This window comes from Jaculus jaculus, chromosome 1 (assembly GCF_020740685.1).
Source record: "Jaculus jaculus isolate mJacJac1 chromosome 1, mJacJac1.mat.Y.cur, whole genome shotgun sequence".
NCBI classification, from domain to species: domain Eukaryota; kingdom Metazoa; phylum Chordata; class Mammalia; order Rodentia; family Dipodidae; genus Jaculus; species Jaculus jaculus.
Genome location: NC_059102.1, coordinates 185,176,534 through 185,196,555, shown reverse-complemented (window position 1 = coordinate 185,196,555; position 20,022 = coordinate 185,176,534).

The window sequence follows — 20,022 nt, the reverse complement described above, 5'->3', positions numbered from 1 at the left end:
TGATCTCTTCTTTTTCATTTACAATTTTGTTAATATGAAGCACTTCTTTTTTTTTTAATTTTTGCTTGATCAAACTAGCCAGGGGTTTGTCAATCTTGTTTATTTTTTCTTTTTCTTTTTTTAAATTTTTTAAAGAAAATATTTTATTTATTTGCATGCCCAGGGACTCTAACCACTGCAAACAAACTCCAGAGGCATGTTCCACCATGTGCATCTGGCTTTACATGGATACTGGGGAATCAAACCTGGGTCCTTAGTCTTCATAGGCAAGTGCCTTGACCAGTAAGTCATCTCTCCAGCCCATTGTTTATTTTTTTCAAAGAACCAGCTCTTTGTTTCATCAACTTTCGTTATTGTTTTCTTAGTTTCCAATTCATTAATTTCAGCTCTGATCTTAATAATTTCTTTCTGTCTGGAGCTTTGTGGCTTAGATTCTTCTTGCTTATCCATTGCCTTTAGGTGGGTGGTTAGGTTATTGATTTGGGATTTCTCCATGTTTGTTATGAAGGCATTTATTGCTATGAATTTTACCCTGAGGGCCACCTTCACTGTGTCACATAAGTTTTGGTATTATGTGTTCTCATTGTCATTCATTTTTAGAAATTTCTCAGTTTCATTTTTTATTTCAACCACTGTCTTTTTATTGTTTAAAAGTGTGCTGTTCAGTTTCCAGGAGCTGATAGGATTTTTGGAGGGTGTTTTGTTGTTAATTTTTAGCAATATAGCACTGTGATCTGATATCATGCAAGGGATTATGTCAATCTTCCTAACGATATGGAGGCAGGATTTGTGACCCAGTATTTGATCTATTTTAGAAAATGTTCCTTGTGCTGCTGAGAAGAATGTGTAGTCCATGGATTTGGGATGGAATGTTCTATGATGTGTTGGTGGTTGTTTTACTGTCAAATAGGTTTTGTTTTATGAGTTGTGGTACATATGTGTTTGGTTCATAAAAATTAATGGATGTAATATCCTCTTGCTGGATTGTTCCCTTGATCAACAGGAAGTGGCCTTCTTTGTCTTTTTTGATTATTTTTCATTTGAAGTCTAATTTATCCAATATAAGTATGGATATGCCTGTTTGTTTCTTATTCCCATTTGCTTGAAATATTGTTTTCTACCCTTTCACCCTGAAGAGGTGCCTGTCTTTAGTTGGTGAGATGAGTTTCTTGAACACAAAAGATTGAGGGGTCTAATTTTCTTATCCACCCTGTTAGCTTGTGTCTCTTGATGGGTGAATTAAGGCCATTGATATTTAGGGTAATGACTGTGTGGTTTGATTTGATTACTGACATATTATGTTGGTTTATGTGGTTTGGTGTTTTCATGGACTTTGAAGTTTTTTTGTGCCTACTCTGAGTTAGATTATTATGATCTGCTTCTGGTAGGTACGTGAGGTTGCTTATTTGATTCTTCTGTGTGGAGAATTTCCTGAAATACTCTCTGTAGGTTTTGTTTTGTGCTCCTATAGTTGTAAAGCTGAGTTTTGTCATGGAAGGTTTTTCTTTCACCATATATTAGAGGGATACTTTTGCTGGGTAGAGTAGGATATGCTTGGATATCTGAGGCAAAATGCTATTCCATATTAATTTTGAGAACTTTTTTTTATATCTCTGGGAAGAAAAATGCTGAGATTTTTATTGGTATTTCATTAAATCTGTATACTGCTTTTGGTAACATTGCCATTTTCACAATGTTAATTCTGCCTGTCCAGGAACATGGGAGGTTTTTCCATTTTCTCAAGTACTCCTCAATTTCATTATTGGGTGATTTTTTGTTTTCATTGTATATCTTTCACAACCTTGGTTAGTATAATTCCAAGATATTTTATTTATTTGTTGCTATTGAAAATGGGAGATTGTTGCTAATATCTTTCTCTTTCTCTTTGTTCTTTGCATATAGAAACACTATGGATTTCCGTGCATTATTTTTGTATCCTGCTACTTTGATTAAAGAATTAATCTCCTTTAAGAGTTTTGAAATAGAGGCTCTCACATCACTTATGTATAGGATCATGTCTTTTGCAAATAGGTTAACTTGAATTCTTCCTTTCCAATTTATATCCTTTTCATTTCTTCCTCCTGTCTTATTGCTTAAGATAGGACTTCCAGTACTATGTTGAAGAGCATAGGTGAGAGTGGCATCCCTGTCTTTTTCCTGATCTCAATGGGAGTTCTTTCTTCATTAAGTATTTTGGGGCGTTAGGTGCTTTATATACAGCCTTTATTATGTTGAGATATAAACTGTCCATGCCTATTGTCTCTAATATTTTGATTATGAAGTGATGTTCTATTTTGTCAAAGGCCTTTTCTGCATCTATTGAAATTATTATGTGTTTTTTTGTGATTAAGTTTATTTATGTGGTGATAACATGGACAGATTTCCATATGTTGTACCAACCCTGCATTCCTGCAATAAAGCCTACTTCTTCAAGATGAATAATGCATTCGGTGTGTTGTTCAATTTGGTTTGTGAGGGCTTTGTTAAGGTGTTTGCATTTAAGCTCATTGAGGATATAGGCATATAGTTTTCTTTTATTGTCATATATCTGTATGTAGTTTGGGTAGTAGGATGATACTAGCTTTATGAAAGGTGGTTGGGAACTTTCCTTATTCTCTGATCTTATGAAAGACTTTGAGAAAAATGTGGTTTTATTTCTTCCATGAAAATTTGATAGAATATGGCTGAGAAGCCATCTGGTCCTGGACTCTTCTTTTGGGAGAGGTTTTTGATTACTTTTTCAATCTTGTGGGTGTGATAAGTTTGTTTAAGAGATTGATCTGCTCTGAGTGTAGTGTTGGTAGGTAGTATTTGTCCAGGAATTTATCCAGTTATTCCAGATTATCAAGTTTTGTGGAATATCCATTTAAGAAACAAGTCCTAGGCAGAGGTAGGAGGATCGCCAAGAGTTCAAGACCACCCTGAGAGTACATAGTGAATTCCAGGTAAGTCTGAACCAGAGTGAGACCCTACCTCGAAAAACCAAAAAAAAAAAAAAAAAGAAGAAAAAAAAAAGAAAAGAAAAAAGAAACAAGTCCTGATGATTCTTCCAATTTCAAGTATGCTTGTTATGATTGCTCCTTTATTATTTTTAATTTTGTTAATTTGAAGTGTATCTTTTTTTGATTCATCAAATAGGCAGGGATTTATCAATCTTATTTTTTTTTCAAAGAACCAGCTCTTTGTTTTATCAGTTTAATTAATTGTCTTCTTAGTTTCCAGTTTATTAATTTCTGCTCTGATCTTGATTTTTTTGTCTGGAGCATTTTGGGCTAGGTTCTTCTTCTTTTTTGATTTGTGATATCTCTGTCTTTGTGATGAAGGCATTTAATGCTAGGAATTTTCTCCTAACGATTGCCTTCTTTGCATCTCATAAACTTTGACACACTGTGTTCTCATTGTCATTCAGTTCCAGAAATTTTGCCACTTCAGTTTTTATGTACAATGTTGGGATGTTTAAGGGAACCCCACAGTTGTACTGTGCACAAAAATTTTTCAATTTATTTAAGTTTTTGGATTCATGAAATGTTTCTTCTGTCTTGTCTTCCAGTTCTGAGGTTTGGTCCTCCATAAATGACACTGTTGTTGAGGGCTTCTAGAGAGAGGTTTGGACTTGTTCAATTTTGTTTGTATTTTCTTTTTTCTTAATTTAAATTTTTTTTTGACAGCTTGGAGACAATAAACCATGATATTTCCCTCTCCTCCCCCATTTTCCCCTTCACAACTCCACTCTCCATCATATTCCTTCCATCTCTCCATTAGTCTCTCTTTATTTGATGTCATCATATTTTTCTTCTATTATGAGGGTCTTGTGAAGGTATTTCTAGGCATTGCAAGGTAATGGATATTGAGGCCAATTTCTGTCTGGGAAGTTACATTGTAAGAAGTGGTGCCATTCCTTCGGCTCTTACATTTTTTCCATGATTCCTTCCACAATGGTCCCTGAGGCTTGGAGGGTATGATAGAGATGTTTCGGTGCTGGACACTCCTCCGTTACTTCTTCTCAGTACTATGTTGCCTTTGGTGCCATCCTAGTGGTCACCACCATCTGAAAAGAGAAGATTCTTTAAACATAAGCGAGAGAAGCATTAATATATGAACGTAAGCATTATGTATAGTGCTTTCAGGGAAGTCTGGTGATAATAATATATGCATTTAGCCAGATGAGTGCAGGCTTTATATCCCTAAGGCTCATGACTTCCCCAGCCATAGTCTTTTGGTTAGGTTTTCATTACCAGGCATGTATTCCCTCATGGAGAGTTGGCTTCCAGTCCAATTAGAGAGAAGATGGTTTCCCCTAAGCAGAGATGCCACTATTATACCCATTCAGTCATTTAACCTGTCTGGCCAAACTTGAGGCTTGAGTGTCTACTGTTTTCACTACTGATGAATTCTGTCTTCCATCGGGCTGCATGCAGTGCACCTTTTTTCTAGCTTATAGTTGGCTAGTCTAAAGGGAGAAGGTTTTCAGCTCAGCACCAGCTGAATTTTCTGGTGATCTTGCTGCCCATGCATGTGTAGTATTCATATATAGTGTCTTATCAACTGGATGTGCTGTTATCCAAAGAAGTAGGCTTTCATATGTCTTATTCAGAATATCTTGACTTTTGATTGACCCCCATCCTTTTCTTACATGATCTCTTTCCTTGGCCTCACTTATACCATTCCACTTCCTGTAATCTGTTCTTCTACTAACATATATGCAATACCATCCTCTAAAGTCCTTTCTTCTATTCCATCACCTATAAACTTTATCCAGCTTACTGGCCTCTTATACAAATGTTTTGGTTCCAGTTTACACACAAAAGACAGCATGTGACATTTGGCTTTCTGAACCTAGGTTACTTCACTTAGTATAATCTTTCCCAGATCTATCTATTTCCCAACAAATTTCATAATTGCATTTTTCTTTACCGCTGAATAGAACTCCATTGTGTAGATGTAGCACATCTTTATTAATCATTCATCTGTTGAGGGAAATCTAGGCTGCTTCCATTTCATAGTTATTGTGAATAGAGCAAAAGTAAACATGGTTGTGCAAGTATATCTAAGGTAGTGAGAAGTGTCATTAGGATATATGCCTAGGAGTGCTATAGCTGGATCATATGGTAAATATATTTTTAGCTGGTTCAAGAACCTCCGCACTGATTTCCACAATGGCTGTACCAGATTGTTTTCCCACCAACAGTGTAGAAGTCTTCGCCTTTTTCTGTGTCCTCACAAACATTTATTGTCATTTGTTTTCTTGATAGCCATTTTGACAGGAGTGAGATGGAGTATCAATGTAGTTTTAATTTGTATTTCCCTGATGGCTAAGGACATAGAACACTTTTTCAAATGTTTATATGCCATCTTTATTTCTTCTGATGAGAGCTATATTTATTTCCATAGCCCATTTGTTTAAGTGGGTGGTTTAATTTCTTATTGTTTTGTTTCTTGGAGTTCTTGTTATATTCTGGATATTAATCCTCTGTTAGATGTATAGATGGCGAAGATTTTCTTCCATACTATAGGTTGTCTCTTTGCTCTATTCATAGTGTCCTTTACAATACCAAACCTTTGTAATGTCCTCAGATCCCACTGGTTGATTGTGGGTTCCCTGGTTCCTCAGGAGGGCACTGTCCATCAGCTCATCAGAGGTGTCCAGGCAAATATGGAGCAGGGTCTTGAGCACACATGAGTGTAATGGGAAGAAACACCTATGAGACAGGTTCAGGGAACAGCTCATTTATTCATCAGGGGACTGACCTTTAAAAGAAGGTGAGAGAGAGAGAGAGCAGGAAGTGGGTTCTACAGGGATTGGTGGATTCAAAGGTTGGTTGCTTGCAGAAGCCTAGAGGTGTTCATTCCAGCACATAGAGAGAGAGTCTAGTGATCTATGTAGTGGTGGGAAAAGGTTTGGTGTCTGAGTCACAAGGGGATGGGCTGTGTGAAGGTTGCTGGCTGATACCATATAAGGAGTTTCCTAGGCAACTGGCCAAAGGTCACAGGGCTATGAGGGAAGCCTAAGGCTTATCTGGACATCCAGGTGTTCTGGCCTGGGAAGGTAGTGGACTCCTGGGGTCCCTTAGCTGTGCCTGGAAGCTCAGGCTTGTTTTAACCCCCAGTGGCATGGGACTCTTACCTGTGCCCCACAGTTGATTAGTGGCTTTATTTTCTGAGCAACTGAGACTATATTCAGAAAGCCATAACCTATGCCTATAAGTTGAAGGGTGTCCCCTACTTTTTCCCGTAGCAGTTTCAGTTTCAGGTCTGATATTAAGGCCCCTGATCAATTTGGACTTGGTCCATGGATAGAGGCTGTGTTTTCAACTTTCTACACATAGATATACAGTTTTCCCAGCACCATTTGTGGAAAAGGCTGTCTTTTCTACAATGCATATTTTGACATTTTTCTCAAAAATCAGATGGCTGTTAACTGCCTGGATTAACATCTGGGTCATGTACTCTGTTCCATTGATGTATGTGTCTGTCTCTGTGCCAGTTGCATGCTGTTTTTGTTACAATAACTTTATAGCATAGCTTAAAATTGGGTATGGCTATACCACCAGCCTTATTTTTATTCAAAATTCTTTTGGCTATTCGAAATTTTTTGTGCTGCCAAGTGATTTTTTTCTTCTATTTCTGTGAAGAATGACATTGAAAATTTAATGGGAATTGAATGAAATGTGTAAATTGCTTTGGGTAAGATTGACATTTTTCACAATATTGACTTTTCTAATCCAAGAACATGGAATATGTTTCCATTTCCTGTATTCTTCTTCAACTTTTTGCTTGACAGTTTTAAAGTTATCATTGTAGAGACCCTTCACTTCCTTGGTGAGGTTTATTTATTTATTTATTTATTTATTTATTTATTTATTTATTTTCGAGGCAATTGTAAATGAGAGAGATTCCCTGATTTCATCCTCCACATGTTTATTTTTTGTATACAGGAAAGCTACTTATTTCTGTGTGTTTATTTTGTATCCTGCTACATTGCTAAGTGTTTATCAACTCTAACAGTTTGCTGGTAGAGTCTTTAGGGTCCCTTACTTATAGACTCACATCATCTGCAAATAGTGATAATTTGATCTCTTCCTTTCCAATTTGCATCCCTTTTATGAGTGTCTCTTGCCTTATTGCTATGGCTAAGACTGTGTGAAGGCTGCTGGCAGATACCATACAAGGAGTTTCCTAGACAATTGGCCGAAGGTCACAGGGATATGAGTGAATCCTAAGTCATATTAGGACATCCAGGTTTCCCGGGCTGGGGAGAGAGTTGCCTCCTGTAGCCAGGGGCCATTAGCTATGCCTGGCAGTGGGGATAGTTGACACTGTTGTCTTGTTCCTGAATTTACTGAAAAACTTCAAGTTTTTTCCTCATTTAACATTATTTTGGCTGTAGGTATGACATAAATAGCTTTTTACTATGTTGAGACACATTCCTTCTATTCCCTGTTTCTGTAGGACTTTTACCATCAAGGGATGTTGGATTTTATTGAATGACTTTTCTGCACCTATTGAGATGATCATGTGATTTTTGTCCTTCAGTCCATTCATATACTGTATTACATTTATCTATTTGCATATGTTGAACCATCCTAGCATCTCTTGGATAAAGCCCAGTTGGTTTGGATTAATCCTCTACTTGATATATTCTTCTAATATGTTTGCCAATATCTTATTGATAACTTTTGAATCTATGTTTATCAGGGAGATTTGTCTGTAACTTTCTTTTCTTTCTTTCTTTTTTTTATTTATTTATTTTTTTGTTCTGTCTTTGTATGGTTTTGGTATCAATGTGATATTGGTTTCATAGAAGGAGTTCAGTACAATTCCTTTCTTTTATATGTATGAAGAAGTCTGAGAAGCAGTGGTATTAATTCTTCCAGGAAGGTCTGGTAATATTCACCAGTGAATCCATCTGGGCATGGACTTTTTTTAGTTGGGAGACTTTTTTTTTTTTTTTTTTGGTTTTTCGAGGTAGGGTCTCACTCTAGCCCAGGCTGACCTGGAATTAACTATGTAGTCTCAGGGTGGCCTCGAACTCACGGCGATCCTTCTACCTCTGCCTCCCGAGTGCTGGGATTAAAGGCGTGCGCTACCACGCCCGGCAGTTGGGAGACTTTTTATACCTGCTTGGATCTCAGTATTCGTAATAGTTCTATTTAGTTGGTTTATCTCATCCTGATTTAATTTTGGTAGGTCATATGAATGAAGGGAATCATCCATTTCTTTCAGATTTTCATATTTACAGACATATATGTTCTTGAATTATGATCTTATAAATTTTGTACTTTCTTTGTTAGAAGTTGTAATGGTGCCTTTTTATCTCTAATTTTATTAATTTTTTTTTTCTTTTCTCTCTTTCTTATGGTCAGATTTGTTAAGGGCTTATCATCCTTTCAAAAGACCAACTCTGTTTCATTGATTCTTAGGATTTTTTTTTCTATTGCATAAATTTCTGCCCTAATGTTTATTATTTCTTCCATCTACTGCTTTTGGATTTGCCTTGTTCTTCTTTTTCCAAGGCCTTAAGGTGAAGCATTAAATTTCTTACTTGTGAACACTCTAATTTCTTAATATAGGCACTTAGTACTATATATTTCCCTCTTAGGACATCATTTGCTTCTATGAATTTATTGATGTAATTTTTGATTTATTCAATGACCCCTTCTTCATTAAATATGGTACTGTCTAATCTCCATGAATTTGTGTATGATCTGTAGTTTTTCATGTTGCTTATTTGTAGTTTAATTCCTTTGTGGTCAGATAGAGTGCAAGGGATTATTTCAGTTTTCCTATATTTGTTAAGATTTGCTTTGTGCCCTAATACATGGTCTATTTTAGAGAATGTTCCATGTGCTGCTGAGAAATTTGTATATTCTGAAGCCTTTAGATTTAATGTTCTGTATATATCTGTTAATTCCATTTGTTCCATGACATCATTTAATCCAGATGTCTCTCTGATGATGATGATGATGATGATGATGATGATGATGATGATTATAATTAGCTGGGATAGCCTGCCAATTGATGAAAGTGGGGTATTGAAGTCACCCACTACAATTATGTTTGGTATTATCTGTGACCTTAAGTCTAATAGTATTTGTTTGATGAAATAGGGAGCCTCCATATTAGGTGCATATATGGTTAGGATTATCATGTCCTCCTGTTGGAGTATTCCTTTAATCAGTACAAAGTGAACTTCTTTATCTTTCCTCACTAATGTTGGTTTGAAGTCTGTCTTGTCAGATATTAGGATAGAAACCCTTGCTTTTTTCCTATGCCCATTTGCTTGAAATACTGTTTTTCATCCTTTTACCCTAGGACAGTGTCTATCTTTTACTAAGAGATGACTTTGCTGTAGGTAGCAAATGACAGGATCCTGCCTCTTAATCCAGTCTTCAAGCCTGTGTCTTTTTTCTGAGGCATGGAGGCCACTGATATTAAGAATTAATATTGAAATTAAAAAAAAAAAAGTAAAAGGGCTGGAGAGATGGCTTAGTGGTTAAACGCTTGCCTGTGAAGCCTAAGGACCCCAGTTTGAGGCTCGGTTCCCCAGGTCCCACGTTAGCCAGATGCACAAGGGGGCGCACGCGTCTGGAGTTCGTTTGCAGAGGCTGGAAGCCCTGGCGCGCTCATTCTCTCTCTCTCTCCCTCTATCTGTCTTTCTCTCTGTGTCTATCACTCTCAAATAAATAAATAAATAAATTTTAGAAAAAGAATTAATATTGAAAGGTATGTATTTATTCTCTTCACTTTTCTTGGTTTGTCATGCTTCTTGTTTTCCCTTTACTTGATTGTTTCAACAGTTTCTTCAGTATGGTTTATTTTTTCTTATTTCAACATGTGTGTGTTTTGCTTTCTCTTCAGTGTGAAGGATTCCTTCAAGTATTTTTTGTAGAGCTGACTTATTTGTCATAATTTCCTTTAGTCTGTTTTTGTGGTGGAATATCATTATTTCTCCATCAATTTGTATAGATAGCTTTGTAGGATAAAGTAATCTTGGTTGACAGTTGTTATCTTTCAGAACTTGGAAAAGTCATTCCAAGCCTTTCTGGCATTTAAAGTTTGTGTTAAGTAATCTGTGTTTATTCTGATAGGCTTGTCTTTGTAGGTGACATGCTTTTTCTCTCTAACTGTTTTTAATATATTTTCTTTGGTTTGAATGTTCAATAATTTAATTATATCATGGTGAGGAGAGGTTCTTTCCAAGTTTTGTCTGTTTGGTGTTGTCAAAGCTTCCTTTATCTGCACTGACTAGCATTTCTTTTTCAATTTGGGGAAAGTTTTCTTCTATGATTTTGTTGAAAATGCCTACTATGCCTCTGAACTTCTTGTCTTTCTAATATACCCTGGATTCTTACTTTTGATCTTTTCATAGTGTCACAGATATCTTGAAATTTTCATTCATATTTTCCTATTAGTTTGTCTTTTCTCTGTTGTACTATACTAGATCTGCCACCTGGTCTTCTAGTTTAGATATTCTGTTTTCTCCTTCATCCATTCTATTGGTGACACTTTCCACAAAATTTTTTATTTGACTGACTATACTTTTCAGAGCTTGAATCTCTACCTAGGTTTTCACCAGTATTTCTATTTCCTTACTCATGTTTCTTAATTACCTCCTTATTTAACTAACCTGGTTTCCTGTGTTCTTTTGAAATTCCTTCAGGAATTTTTTTTTTCTTTCTCTTTAATTCCTCTGTTTTATTCTTTGTTTCCTTTGATGTTTTTTTCTTTGATTGCTTTGAGTATTTGAGATTGTATTGCCTTGATTCTTTGTCTTTTATTATGATGTCGTGATTTTTGCATCCTAAGTTTATTTGATGCTTTGGTTTTCTTATACTCTTCAATGCTTTTAGATTTGGAAGGCCAAATTTATATACCTTCAGAGTAAGAGTTTAAGGTGCCAAGTGTAACTCTTATACTCCTATCCAATCACCATTCTGGTGTTGAATTTGCCTGCTATTCAAGTATTCTATTGGGCTGGGTAGAGCATTTTACTGAAAATTTCTAATATTCAACTGAGCAATATACACAATCAATAAAAACCAGCACAGGGTATGCAAATGTAGGGATTGAATCAAACAGATAACCTTATTAAGCCATGTTGCAGTCCAGTTCTCATTGCTGGTTGAAATCACCCAACCAAGATCAGCTCCTGGGAAAAAGAGATTTATTTTGGCTTACAGGCTTGAGGGGAAGCTCCACAATGGCAGGGGGAAATGATGGCATGAGTAGGGGGTGGACATCACCCCCTGGCCAACATAAGGTGGACCACAGCAACAGGAGGGTGTGCCAAACACTGGCAAGGGGAAACTGGCTATAACACCCATAAACCCACCCCCAACAATACACTCCTCCAGGAGGCATTAATTCCCAAATCTCCATCAGCTGAGAACCTAGCGTTCAGAACACCTAAATTTATGGGGGACAACTGAATCAAACCACCACATTCCACCTATGGCCCTCATAAACTGATGAACATACATGATTTTAAATGCCATGCATTTAGCCCAACTTTAAAAGTCCCCATAGTTTTTTTTTTTAAATCAATTCTAATGATGTTCACACATCCCCATAATTCAAGATCTTTTAACTGAGCCATAATACCAAAAAATAACCTGAAAAAATCCAGAATGGCACAAACAAATATTCACACAGCAAAAGATGGCATTGGGCACAGCAAAAAAACATTCAACCAATACAAGATTCAAAACAACCGGGGTAAACATCAAACTCTGTAGCTTCAAGTCCAACAACTCTAGCCAGTGACAAATCTCTAAGTCCGATAATTCTAACCAGCAACAAGTCTCTGGCATTCCAATTCTGCTCATCCAGCTAGGCTACTCACAGTCCTGGAAAACTTCATTGGGTCCAGCAGCTCTCGTTGGCAGCCATCTCATGGTCCCAGCATATCCACTGGGTCTCCACTGCAAGCCACAGTCCATCCTCATGGCTCCATGGGGTCTCTGTGCAGGAATCCAGCAAACCTGTTTCACACTGCCCATGGCCATTTCCAAAACACAAGACTGTGTTGGAAACTCAATGACACTCACTTCCTGCATTTCTTATACTCCACAATACCAGGTAGGGTGCCAATTTGTTAATCCAGGGGGGAATAAAGCAGACTTTGAAGAATAGGACACTCTTTGAGTACTCAGTCCCCTTCAAAAAAGTCTATATTCTTCCTGTTGCCCCAGTGCAGGCCAGCTAGCCCAGTCTCAAAGATTGTAATCTGTCAGTTGCAGCTGAATGGGCAACAGTTCACCCAAAGATTTTTCTTTCTGTGCCATATCCCTCTGCTCACACCATTTCATTTCTACACAAAGCAACCATGCACAACTTCTCAGGACATGGGCATAAGAGCAAGCTTCTCACACAAACTGCTAGCCTAGTCCAAGCAAAGCTCTTTCTCACCATCAAAGCCAAACCACAGAGTCCATAGTTCTTACTGCATTCAGGTCTTGGAGCTCAGACCAGAATAGTCCATCAAGCTGTACTTACAGCACTGCAAAGCATCTCTTAGGCCAAGGTTTCAAGTCCTCCCACATTCCTCTTGAAAATCAACTCTAAAAGGCCAAAGCCACACAGTCAGGTGTCTAGGTGCAATCCCACTCCTCGGTACCACTTTACTGTTGCAGTATAGTTTGCATTGCTGGCAGAAACCACCTGAACAAGAGCAACTTTTGGGAAATAAAAGGATTTATTTTGGCTTCCAGATCTGAAGGGAAGCTCCATGATGGCAGGAGAAAACGCTGGCATGAGCAGAGGGTGGACATCACCCCCTGGCCAACATAAGGTGGACAAAGCCCACAGGAGAGTGTTCCAAACACTAGCAAGGGAGAGTTGGCTATAATACCCATAAGACCACCACCAAGAATACACTGCCTCCAGGAGGTGTTAATTCCCAATTCTCCATCAGCTGGGAGTCTAGCATTCAGAACACCTAAGTTTATGGGAGACACCTGACTCAAACCACCACAAGCCACAAGTCCTAAGGGTATGCGTTTCGTTACACCCTTGATCTTGTCAGATGGGAGGCTGAGATTTCTGCTCTGTAATGAGTTTCAGTTCACCCTGGATTTGAATCAGACCTTGCCTCTAATAATGACAGAAGAAAAAGACAAAGGCCTTAAGAGTCTGAAGACATTAAAAACAACAATAGTCAAGCCCCAAATACAGCTTAATTGAGAATGATAAATTTAAGCAAGAATATGTAACACAGAACCTGCCCTGATATGGAAAGAGAGATTAGCACCTCTAGTTAATGCCTGTGTACCTGCATTTTTTTCAGTTGGCCTCATTACGTTTTGGAGTGGCTTCATATCTCACCAAGGCTGAGTGCCCACCTTCATCCCTCCATGATGTGTTGTAAATCTGGTGCTCTGATCAGCTGTGCTGGATGCCCTGCCACTGGAAGCTTAATGCCTGCTCTGGAGACCCTCAGTTCTGTTGGGTGGGAGATGGGAGAGTGCAGGAAGCCTAGAGTTGTACTGCAACTGCTCAGATCCTCATCATGCCCGTGTCCAGCTATCTCCCCTTCAGGTTTCTTGACTTTTCAAGGAGGCTGATGAGGTTGGAAAATCTCCTTGTTTGGCCTCTGCTCCTGAAGCCGGGTGAGCAGGCACGTGCATTTATATGGGTCCCGAGGCTCAGGTCCTCAAGTTCCTCAGTGGGATTCTGGCCAATTTCTTCCTTTCTTTCTTTTTTTTTTTAATTTTTATTAACATTTTTCCATGATTATAAAATATATCCCATGGTAATTCTCTCCCTCCCCACCCCCACACTTTCCCATTTGAAATTCCATTCTCCATCATCTTACCTCCCCATACAATCATTGTAATTACATATATACAATATCAACCTATTAAGTATCCTCCTCCCTTCCCTTCTCCACCCTTTATGTCTCCTTTTCAACTTACTGGCCTCTGCTACTAAGTATTTTCATTCTCACGCAGAAGCCCAGTCATCTGTAGCTAGGATCCACATATAAGAGAGAACATGTGGCGCTTGGCTTTCTGGGCCTGGGTTACCTGACTTAGTATAATACTTTCCAGGTCCATCCATTTTTCTGCAAATTTCATAACTTCATTTTTCTTTACCGCAGAGTAGAACTCCATTGTATAAATGTGCCACATCTTCATTATCCACTCATCTGTTGAGGGACATCTAGGCTGGTTCCATTTCCCAGCTATTATAAATTGAGCAGCAATAAACATGGTTGAGCATGTACTTCTAAGGAAATAAGATGAGTCCTTTGGATATATGCCTAGGAGTGCTATAGCTGGGTCATATGGTAGATCAATCTCTAGCTGTTTTAGGAACCTCCACACTGTTTTCCACAATGGCTGGACCAGATTGCATTCCCACCAGCAGTGCAGAAGGGTTCCTTTTTTCCCAAATCCCCGCCAACATTTATGATCATTTGTTTTCATGATGGTGGCCAATCTGACAGGAGTGAGATGGAATCTCAATGTAGTTTTAATCTGCATTTCCCTGACGACTAGTGACATAGAACATTTTTTTAGATGCTTATATGCCATTCGTATTTCTTCCTTTGAGAACTCTCTATTTAGCTCCTTAGCCCATTTTTTGATTGGCTTGTTTGATTCCTTATTATTTAACTTTTTGAGTTCTTTGTATATCCTAGATATTAATCCTCTATCAGATATATAGCTGGCGAAGATTTTTTCCCATTCTGAAGGTTGCCTCTTTGCTTTTTTCACTGTGTCCTTTGGGGTGCAAAATCTTTGTAATTTCATTAGGTCCCAGTGGTTAATCTGTGGTTTTATTGCCTGAGCAATTGGGGTTGTATTCAGAAAGTCTTTGCCAAGACCAATATGTTGAAGGGTTTCCCCTACTTTTTCCTCTAGCAGTTTCAAAGTTTTTGGTATGATGTTAAGGTCTTTAATCCATTTGGACTTAATTCTTGTGCATGGCGAGAGAGAAGAATCTATTTTGATCCTTCTGCAGATATATATCCAGTTTTCAAAACACCATTTGCTGAAGAGGCTGTCTCTTCTCCAATGAGTATTTTTGGGATTTTTATCAAATATCAGGTGGCTATAGCTACTTGGGCTTACATCTGGGTCCTCTATTCTGTTCCACTGATCTACATGTCTGTTTTTGTGCCAGTACCATGCTGTTTTTGTTACTATGGCTCTGTAGTATAGGTTAAAATCAGGTATGGTGATACCACCAGCCTCTTTCTTGTTGCTCAGTATTATTTTAGATATTCGAGGTTTTTTGTGATTCCAAATGAATTTTTGGATTGTTTTTTCTATTTCCATGAAGAAAGCCTTTGGAATTTTGATAGGGATTGCATTAAATGTGTAGATTGCTTTAGGTAAGATTGCCATTTTCACAATATTGATTCTTCCAATCCAGGAACAAGGGATGTTTCTCCACTTTCTAGTGTCTTCTGCAATTTCTCGCTTGAGTGTTTTAAAGTTCTCATTTTATAGATTCTTTTCTTCCTTGGTTAGGTTTATTCCAAGGTACTTTATTTATTTATTTATTTATTTTGATGCAATTGTGAATGGGAGTGATTCTCTGATTTCATCCTCTGTGTGTTTGTTGTTAGCATATATGAAGGCTACTGATTTCTGTGTATTTATTTTGTATCCTGCTACATGGCTGTAGGTTTTGATCAGCTCTCACAGTTTGCTAGTAGATTCTTTAGGGTCCTTTATGTACAGAATCATGTCATCTGCAAATAATGATAACTTGATCTCTTCCTTTCCAATTTTTATCCCTTTTATGTGTGTCTCTTGCCTTATTGTTATGGCTAAGACTTCCAAAACTATATTAAATAAAAGTGTGGACAGTGGACACCCTTGTCTTGTTCCTGATTTTAGTGGAAAAGCTTCCAGTTTTTCCCCATTTAGTAATATGTTGGCTGTAGGCTTGTCATAAATAGCCTTTATTATATTGAGATATGTTTCTTCTATTCCCAGTCTCTGTAGGCCTTTTATCATGAAGGGATGTTGGATTTTGTCAAATGCTTTCTCTGCGTCTAATGAGATGATCATGTGATTTCTGTCCTTCAACCCATTTATGTAATGTATTACATTTATAGATTTGCGTATGTTGAGCCATCCCTGCATCTCTGGGATAAAGCCTACTTGGTCAGGGTGAATGATCTTTTTGATATACTCTTGTATTCTGTTTGCCAATATTTTGTTGAGAATTTTTGCATCTATGTTCATGAGGGAGATTGGTCTGTAATTTTCTTTTTTTGTTCTATCTTTGCCTGGTTTTGGTATCAGGTGATGCTGGCCTCATAGAAGGAGTTTGTTAGAATTCATTCTTTTTCTATTTTCTGGAAAAGCTTAAGAAGCAATGGTGTTAGCTCTTCCTTAAACGTCTGGTAAAATTCAGCAGTGAATCCATCTGGGCCTGGGCTTTTTTTAGTTGGGAGATTATTGATAACTGTTCGGATCTCCATGTTTGTTATAGGTCTATTTAAGTGATTAATCTCATTTTGATTTAATTTAGGTAGGTCATATAGATCAAGGAAATCATCCATTTCTTTCAGATTTTCATACTTTGTGGAGTATATGCTTTTATAGTATGTCCCTATGATTTTTTGAATTTCTCTGGAATCTGTTGTGATGTTACCATGTTCATCTCTGATTTTATTAATTTGTGTCTCTTCTCTCTTTCTTTTGGTCAGATTTGCTAAGGGTTTATCAATCTTGTTTATCCTTTCAAAGAACCAATTCTTTGTTTCATTAATTCTTTGGATTGTTATTTTTGTTTCTATTTCATTAATTTCTGCCCTAATCTTTATTATTTCTTCCCGTCTACAGATTTTTGGTTTCCTTGTTCTTTTTTTTCCAAGGCTTTAAGGCGAAGCATTAGGTCGTTTACTTGCGACCTTTCTAATTTCTTAATATAGGCACTCAAGGCTATAAATTTACCTCTTAGAACTGCCTTCATTGTGTCCCAGAGATTTTGGTATGTTGTGTTCTCATTATCATTTGACTCTATAAATGTTTTGATTTCCCTTTTGATTTCTTCATTGACCCACTCATCATTTAGTAGTGTATTGTTTAGTTTCCATGATTTTGTGTATGCTCTATAGCCTTTCTTGCTACTGATTTGTAGTTTAATTCCATTGTGGTCAGATAGAATGCAAGGAATTATTTCAATTTTCCTGAATTTGTTAAGATTTGCTTTGTGTCCTAATATATGGTCTATTTTAGAGCATGTTCCATGTGCTGCTGAAAAGAATGTATATTCTGCAGCCTTTGGATGAAATGTCCTGTATATATCTGTTAGGTCCATTCCTTCTATGACCTCATTTAGTCCAGATGCCTCTCTGTTTATTCTTTCCCTGGATGACCTGTCAATTGATGAGAGTGGGGTGTTAAAGTCACCCATCACCACTGTGTTTGGTATTATCTGTGACCTTAGTTCTAATAGTGTTTGTTTGACGAATTTGGGAGCCCCCATGTTAGGTGCATATATGTTTAGTATTCTAATGTCCTCCTGTTGTAGTGTGCCCTTAATCAATATAAAGTGACCTTCCTTATCTTTCTTGACTAACGTCGGTCTAAAGTCTACCCTGTCTGATATTAGGATAGCAACCCCTGCTTGTTTTCTATGCCCATTTGCTTGAAACACCGTCTTCCAACCTTTCAGCCTAAGATAATGTCTATCTTTTGTAGAAAGGTGAGTTTCTTGGAGACAACAAATTGTAGGATCCTGCTTTTTAACCCAGTCTGCAAATCTCTGTCTTTTCGTTGGGTCAATGAGACCGTTGATATTAAGAGATATCATTGAATGGTGTGTATTTATGTTTGCCATTTTTGTGTGTGTGTGTGTTTCTGGTTCTACCTGTGCTCTCTTCTTTTAACTGGTATTTGAGTATAGCTTGTTTTTTCTAGGTTCCTTATATGTGTGCTTTTCCTTTTGTTCAGCATGGAGGATTCTATCAAGTATTTTCTGTAGAGCTGGTTTTGTCTTCAAATACTCCTTTAACCTGCTTTTGTCATGGAATTTTTTATTTCTCCATCTATTTGAATGGATAACTTTGCAGGATAAAGTAACCTTGGTTGACAGTTGTTATCTTTCAGCACTTGGAATATATCACTCCAAGCCCTTCTGGCTTTAAAAGTTTGTGTTGAATAATCTGCTGTAATCCTGATGGGCTTGCTTTTGTAGGTAACTTGATTTTTCTCTCTAACTTCTTTCAATATTTTTTCTTTGGTGTGTGTGTTTGGAAGTTTGACTATAATATGGCAAGGAGAGGTTCTTTCTGGGTTTTGTCTGGCTGGGGTTCTAAAGGCTTCCTGTATCTGTATTGGCACCTCTTTCCCAATTTGGGGGAAATTTTCCTCTATGATTTTGTTGAAGATGCCTACTATGCCTCTGGAGTGGAGTTCTTCTCCTTCTACTATGCCCTGAATTCTTATATTGGATCTTTTCATAGTGTCCCGAATATCTTGAAATTCCCACTCATACTTTTCTATAAGTTTGTCTTTCTCTTTGTTGGACTGCATTAGGTCTGCCACCTGGTCTTCTAGCTTAGATATTCTGTCCTCTCCCTCATCCATCCTACTGGTGAGATTTTCTACAGGGTTTTTTATTTCATTAACTGTGTTCTTCATTGCTAGTAATTCTGACTGGTTTTTCTTTATTATTTCTATTTCCCTATTTATGTCTTGTATTGCCTTCTTTGCTTCATTAAATTGGTGTCCTGCCTCTTCTTTGATTCCTTTGATTTCCTCTTTGATTTCTTCTTCGATTGTTTTCATGTGTTCTTTGACCTCTTTGAACATATTTATAATTATTCTTTTGAACTCTTTCTCAGGCATTTCCTCTAACTCTTTCTCACTGGAGGATATTTCTGATGCATTATTACTTTTTGGTGGATTTATATCGTCTTGCTTTTTAGTGTTTCTTGTGTTATAATATATATATTTTTGCATCTTGGATTAAGTTAATGCTTGGATTTTCTAGCTAGCTGTGTATTCATTCTTAGCTGTATCAATTGATTTGATGTAACATATTTTCAGGGTAGGACCTTAAGGTGTTAGGTGTGGCTCTTAAGACTCTCAGAGTATCTACAAAGATGTTCTTAGGGGTTGAGTTTCCCTGCTGTAGGAGTATTCAAGCAGGGTGAGTGGAATAAAATACAGGTAGATTCTAAAATTTAACTAAACACTGTACATATTCAATCAAAAACAGCCCCGAGTATGTATGCAAGAGTATTTATTATAATGACCAGATCCTCTATCAACAAAGAGGTTTAAATTTCTGGTCTGTTGAGGGATCCAATTCAGCTTGTGACCAAGTGAGACCCTTCCCTGGTACAATCCCAGTTACCTTGGGTGATTTTGGTCTCAGTCAAGTTGCTGCCTGGGTCGTCGAGCTGCTGTTCTGATTTCTGGAGCTGGGCACTTGCTTTTCCTACGGGGCAAACTGAGCCGCTGCTGCTGCCTCTGCTGCTGCTGTAGCTGCCACTGCTGGAGCCACCACTGCTGCTGAAGCTGCTGCTGCTGTGTCCACTGCCGCTGCTCCCCCTGAAGCTGCTGCTGCTGAGTCTGCCACTGCTGCCACTCCTGGGTCCTCTGCTGCTGGGGCCGCTGGTACCGGTGCTTGAGCCGCTGATGTTGCTGCCGAACTCTGCCCCTGTTTGGGTCCCGTTGTCAGCCCAAGTTGGCATGGCCGGTCCCGGGCCGCTGCTCTGTTCGCTGGAGCTGGGATCAGGTGGTGAGGGAGGTGAGGGAGCCGCGGTTGCTCTGGTTGTCTCGCTGTTCCACGTGTTGTTGTACCTCGCGGTCTGCTCCTCTGTTGCTTGCTGCCGTTCTCCCCTCATGTTTCCCGAGTTGCGGAGAGCGCGGTGTGAGGGGAAAATCCCGCACCTGGCTTTTCCTGTGGCTCCAACCAAGTCTGGCGGCTTTCTGCTGCGCCGTGGCTGTGGCGGTTGGCCGAGCTGCTGGAGCCACTTTTCCCGCCTGTGCAGGCTCTGGATGCTCTATAACTCTTCCACTTCTCCGCTGCCGCTTCAATTTCCTATACACC